The sequence below is a fragment of the Phoxinus phoxinus genome, assembly GCF_949152265.1.
Source record: "Phoxinus phoxinus genome assembly, chromosome: 4".
NCBI lineage: Eukaryota > Metazoa > Chordata > Actinopteri > Cypriniformes > Leuciscidae > Phoxinus > Phoxinus phoxinus.
In genome coordinates this window covers 44235189-44242688 of record NC_136879.1, presented here as the reverse complement: position 1 = coordinate 44242688, position 7500 = coordinate 44235189, and the positions used below count along the sequence as shown (strand labels likewise).

Genomic DNA, 7500 nt, shown 5'->3' with positions numbered 1-7500 from the left:
TTTTCCAATAAAAAGATCTAAAAAATCAAGATACATTTTCTTGAGAATCAAATTGACTAAAGATATTAAGTATTGTATTCTAAAAGAAATAAATAATAATAAAATCAAGTGTGTTGTATAACAAGAAAACATCATTAAACTTAATTCAAAAGGAAACAAGAATATATTTTTCTGACCCCACAGATATTAACCCGTGTTTTAAGCACAAACTCACTTAATTTTAACAAACATTTCTATAAAAAAGGTGTAATGTCTTAAGTCATTTAGCTTCTCAAGTGAATTTGAGAAACATAAAACATGATTTAAGAATGTTTAGATATTTGCAATGAAATACAAGACAAAAATACTAAGAAAGAATATATTTTTCTGCTGTGTAGTGCAGATATCAGATCATGCACGGGTTCATTAAATAAATGCATGCGCTACATGTTTTTAACTTTTTCTCCAATTGTTCAGCGGTAAAAGGAAGATTTGCAAAGTCTCCAGAGTAAAAGTCATTGATAGTCATTACATGTAAGAATTATTCCCCATCAAAATCTAGAAAGATGAATTATTTTCAAATATACTGTAGTTATTCAAGTCGTCTGAAGAAAAACTGTATTTTCATATCGCAATATAAACTGAAGGAAAACTCAATATTGCGATATCGAATGCTCATAACTTATCCCGTTTCATCCGAAACTGTCAAAACACATAATAAAAATATCCAAACACAAAACACACTCAGTATTGTACAAAAACACTGATAAATCTGTGTATTGTGGATGAAAGAGTTGAAGTGGCTGTCTAGAGTGGGACACCCTCTCACACACTCTTCACACACACACACACACACACACGCACACACACACACACACACACACACACACACACACACACACACAAACACAGTGTGAAGGGGCGTTTTATCAAGTGGAAATGAATGTGTGTGGGAGGAACAGAGAGAGATATTTTGTTCATCCATACTTTTACAACTTTTCCTCTATTATTTTTCATCAAAATCTGGTCAATATTTTAAACCCAATAAATAATGGATTATTTCCTGTAACTGAGGCTCTTCAGATGTGCACTGATTGCCATGATGATTTTAATTGAAATATGATTGGAATCACTTCAAAAAAAGGAAAATGAAGTTCAGAGCAACATGTGCAGCGCAAGTCTATCATATATGTTCATAAAATTATCATGAGAACATTATAATTGTGTGTTTGAGACATTAAGTTTAATGGTGAGAATTTTATGTAATCAGGCTCCCAAAAACTATATAAAATTTGGATTTATATATTTATCTGACAATATATCGGTTATCAGCTTTCAAATATAAAGATTTATTGGTAATCGGTATTGGACAAAATGTTCATATTGGTACATTCTTAATATATATATTGGTTGGCTTGTGGGACTCCTGAGGCAGCTGACGGGTACCAGCAGGCCAAGCGAACTGCAGCCCGGGTGGTTGTGGACGCAAAAACTCGGGCCTGGGAGGAGTTTGGTGAGGCCATGGAAAAGGACTATCGGCTGGCCTTGAAGACATTCTGGCAAACCGTCCGGCGCCTCAGGAGAGGGAAGCAGTGCCCTACCACCGCTGTCTACAGTGGAGGTGGGCAGCTGTTGACCTCAACTGGGGATGTCGTCGGGCGGTGGAAGGAATACTTCGACGATCTCCTCAATCCCGCCGTCACGTCTTCCATTGAGGAAGCAGAGGCTGAGGGCTCAGGGGTGGACTCGTCCATCACCCAAGCTGAAGTCACCGGGGTAGTCAAGAAACTCCTCGGTGGCAAGGCGCCGGGGGTGGATGAGATCCGCCCCGAGTACCTCAAGTCTCTGGATGTTGTGGGGCTGTCTTGGCTGACACGTCTCTGCAGCATCGCGTGGCGGTCGGGGACAGTACCTCTGGGATGGCAGACTGGGGTGGTGGTCCCTCTTTTTAAGAAGGGGGACCGGAGGGTGTGTTCCAACTACAGGGGGATCACACTTCTCAGCCTCCCTGGGAAAGTCTATGCCAGGGTACTGGAGAGGAGAATACAGCCGATAGTAGAACCTCGGATTCAGGAGGAACAGTGCGGTTTTCGTCCGGGCCGTGGAACACTGGACCAGCTCTATACCCTATACCGGGTGCTGGAGGGTTCATGGGAGTTTGCCCAACCAATCCACATGTGCTTTGTGGATTTGGAGAAGGCATTCGACTGTGTCCCTCGTGGCGGCCTGTGGAGGGTGCTCCGGGAGTATGGGGTCCGGGGGCCTTTGCTAAGGGCTGTCCGGTCCCTGTATGACCAAAGCAGGAGCTTGGTTCGCATTGCCGGCAGTAAGTCAGACTTCTTCCCGGTGCATGTTGGACTCCGGCAGGGCTGCCCTTTGTCGCTGGTTCTGTTCATAATATTTATGGAGAGAATTTCTAGGCGCAGCCACGGGCCGGAGGGTGCCGGGTTTGGGAACAACACGATTTCGTCTCTGCTCTTTGCAGATGATGTTGTCGTGTTGGCCCCATCAGACCAGGACCTCCAGCATGCACTGGGACGGTTTGCAGCCGAGTGTGAAGCGGCTGGGATGAGAATCAGCACCTCCAAATCTGAGGCCATGGTCCTCAGTCGGAAAAAGGTGGCTTGCCTTCCAGGTTGGTGGAGAGTTCCTGTCTCAAGTGGAGGAGTTCAAGTATCTTGGGGTCTTGTTCACGAGTGAGGGAAGGATGGAACGGGAGATTGACAGACGGATCGGTGCAGCTTCTGCAGTAATGCAGTCGATGTACCGGTCAATCTACAGTCCTACTCTCACCTATCGTCATGAGCTGTGGGTCATGACCGAAAGGACAAGATCCCGGATACAGGCGGCCGGAATGAGCTTTCTCCGCAGGGTGGCTGGGCGATCCCTTAGAGATAGGGTGAGGAGCTCGGTCACTCGGGAGGAGCTCAGAGAAGAGACGCTGCTCCTCCGCATCGAGAGGGGTCAGCTGAGGTGGCTCGGGCATCTGTTCCGGTGCCTCCTGGACGCCTTCCCGAGGAGGTGTTCCGGGCACGCCCCACCGGGAGGAGACCCCGGGGAAGACCTAGGACACGCTGGAGAGACTATGTATCTCGGCTGGCCTGGGAACGCCTCGGTGTCCCCCCGGAAGAGCTGGAGGAAGTGTTTAGGGAGAGGGAAGTCTGGGCATCTCTGCTTAGACTGCTGCCCCCGCGACCCGGCCCCGGATAAGCGGAAGAAGATGGATGGATGGATGGATGGATATATATATATATATACAGTATATATGTATGTCCAGAGAGAGAAGAGTTGGAATCTAGAAAAAGAAGTGCACATTTAAGAGAGTGTCACATATTTTTATCACTATTACTATAAAAAAATGCAATCACGAATCATGTTCACCAGTTCTGTGAGTCCCGCTGTATATTTACATAATCATATTTTGCAGATCTAAGGCTTCTTCATAATGTCAACAGAACTAGAGTCAGAGAGAGTAAATATAGTTCGAACCTTTGCGTTTCAAAGTCAATGTCGAAAACTGTTCACTTTACTTCTGTAACGTCAAATATGTCTGTATGCAGATATCACTTATCTCAGTATAATATGAGGTGTACAATAAAATAAGCCAATATATCACTTATAATATGCTATGTGTAGCGCTAGGTTCCCCAATGACGATGAAGATAACAGATTCAAATAACAAAAGGATTTATTCCAAGCCAAACACCCACAAAAAACCAACACACAAAACAGTGCGCTTGACAAACAATAACTGACCATACACACTGACCATACACACTGACCATACACACTGACTGACCATACACACTGACCACACACACTGACCACACACACTGACCATACACACTGACCACACACACTGACTGACCATACACACTGACCATACACACTGACTGACCATACACACTGACTGACCATACACACTGACCACACACACTGACCACACACACTGACCACACACACTGACCATACACACTGACCACACACACTGACTGACCATACACACTGACCATACACACTGACCATACACACTGACTGACCATACACACTGACCATACACACTGACTGACCATACACACTGACCATACACACTGACTGACCATACACACTGACCATACACACTGACTGACCATACACACTGACCATACACACTGACTGACCATACACACTGACCACACACACTGACCATACACACTGACCATACACACTGACCACACACACTGACTGACCATACACACTGACCATACACACTGACCACACACACTGACCATACACACTGACCACACACACTGACCATACACACCAACCATACACACTCTGACCATACACACTGACTGACCATACACACTGACCACACACACCGACCACACACACTGACCATACATACACTGACCATACACACCGACCATACACACCGACCATACACACCGACCACACACACCGACCACACACACCGACCATACACACTGACCATACATACAGACTGACCATACACACTGACCATACACACTGACCACACACACTGACCACACACACTGACCACACACACTGACCATACACACTGACCATACACACACTGACCACACACACTGACCATACATACACTGCGAACACACACTGACCATACACACTGACCATACATACACTGACCATACACACCGACCATACACACTGACCACACACACCGACCACACACACCGACCATACACACCGACCACACACACTGACCACACACACTGACCACACACACTGACCATACACACCGACCACACACACTGACCATACACACCGACCACACACACTGACCATACACACCGACCAGAGAGGAACTTAAGTACACAGATTTGCCTCAATTTACTATAATTTAAATAATATAAAATCATATAAAATAGCAACATTTTATATAAAATACACTTAAAATAAAATCTACATTTCTAAATGTCATTCATGGTGATAACACGAAATGCTTTGGTTTAGCGGACGATTGCGTCTTCTACTGGAAAACTAACTTTTCAAATAAAAACAACATGAATGTGAACTATAGTCACTGGATCAGAGGATTACTCGATGCTTTCTCAGTTAGAGTTATGATTAGACATTATACAATCATTATTATAACCGCCAATATGATTCTTGTTTTGTTGCAATTGTCACAATATTACAGTCAAATCTGAACATGCTGTTTGTGTGTGTGTGTGTGTGTGTGTTTTCATTTGTTCTCCATCGTAAATGTGTTAGCGTCTCACTCCTGTGTTTCTGTGTGTGTATGTGTGTGTGTGTGTTTTTCATTGTAGCTGATTTTCTTTTTGACAAAGTGACAGTTTTTTGACAACTTCCTTACTTGAGTGAAAGTGCAGATACTACTGGTCAAATATTACTCCGTTACAAGAACAAGTTGTAAAAAAAAGTTTTTTTTTTAGTACTGAGTATCAAAAGTATTGAGTTTGCAGGTTGTAATGTGAACTTCATGAGGCTGAGTTTATCCACTGGAGTTATGACAGCGGTTCACTGATGAAGTGAAGGTAAAGAGAGTTAATGTCGAGTTCATGTTGATCTGACGTGATACAGAGCAAATAAAGAGAGGAAGCGAAGGGAGCGAGGCGGAGGTATAGTTTCAGAAACGTGAGCGTCTTCGACTAAAATAGACCCGGAGAGACGATGATTCATTCTCTGCTGATGATACGCCTTTCCTCCGGGATTCTGCTGAGCATGAAGTTTAGAACTGAGCACACCTGCCACACACACACACACACACACACACACACACACACACACACACACACGTCACACACACACACACCTGCCACAATAACACACACACACACACACCTGCCACAATAACACACACACACCTGCCACAATAACACACACACACGTCACACACACACACACACACACACACCTACCACAATAACACACACACACCTGCCATAATAACACACACACACACACACACACACATCTGCCACAATAACACACACGCCACAATAACACACACCTGCCACAATCACACACGCACACACACACACCTGCCACAATAACACACACACACACACCTGCCACAATAACACACACACATGCCACAATAACACACACACATGCCACAATAACACACACACATGCCACAATAACACACACACATGCCACAATAACACACACCTGCCACAATAACACACAAACACACACACACCTGCCACAATAACACACACACACACACCACACACTCACTCACACATACATACACACACACACACCTGCAACAATAACACACACACACACACACTCTCTCTCTCTCTCTCACACACACACACACACTCTCTCTCACACACACACACACACACACACACAAACACACCTGCCACAATAACACACATACACACACACACACACACACACACACACGCCACAATAACACACACCTGCCACAATAACACACAAACACACACACACACACACACACACGCCACAATAACACACACCTGCCACAATAACACACAAACACCTGCCACAATAACACACACACACACACACACACACACACACACCACACACTCATTCACACACACACACACACACACACACACACACACACACACACACACATACACACCTACTACAATAACACACACACACACACACACTCTCTCTCTCTCTCTCTCTCTCTCTCTCTCTCACACACACACACACACACACACACACACACACACACACACACACACACACACACACACACACACACAAACACACCTGCCACAATAACACACACACACACACACACACACACACTATCAGAGAGCTCAAGACTTCCAGTGTTTTCTACAATGATGTTTCGTATCTCATAATCCGCCTGTAACTCATCCCTCAGATCATTAGATTCACAGATCAACATCTGGACCGTTTATGAATCTTTCCCTCATCAAACATCAGAAGACACGTGATGTTCCACTACATTAGACCAGCACAAAACCACACAGTAAACCACACAGTAAACCACACAGTAAACCACACAGTAAAGCACACAGTAAACCACACAGTAAAGCACACAGTAAACCACATAAAAGCGTAATCGACTTGCACTCAGATTTTAAGAGATATAACCGTGAACTCCAGCATGATCAGAGCAGCTCTTCAGGTGAACATCTCCAGATCATGTTCATATCCTCTCAGAAACTTATGCCAAGACCATCCGACCAGACGCACACAACCGAGACATAACCCCACACACACTCTTTCAGAGTAAACTCATCTCTGTACTAAAGTACCATGGTTTTACTGTGGTAAAGTGGACACTGAACGTCCCCAGAACTTCCGACAGGAACGCTTTCGTAACGTAACGTTAGCCGACCGTTCTCAGAACAAGTGTGTGTTGTGTTGTGTTGTGTGTGTGTTCTGTGAAGTAACTGGTACTAATGGCTAACTCTGTAAGTACCACAGTAGCACCATGGTACTTTATGCAAGTGTGTGAATCTGCTTCTGGTCCGGGATGTGCTCGTTTCTCACGAGGATCTGATGCTGAAGACG

General features: G+C 44.7%; 1 protein-coding gene across 1 annotated transcript in view; it reads right to left on the bottom strand.

Moving 5' to 3' along the window:
* pde2a (phosphodiesterase 2A) overlaps positions 1-7500 on the bottom strand; it is a 143704-nt gene that overhangs the window by 135881 nt on the left and 323 nt on the right. The window lies entirely within an intron of this gene.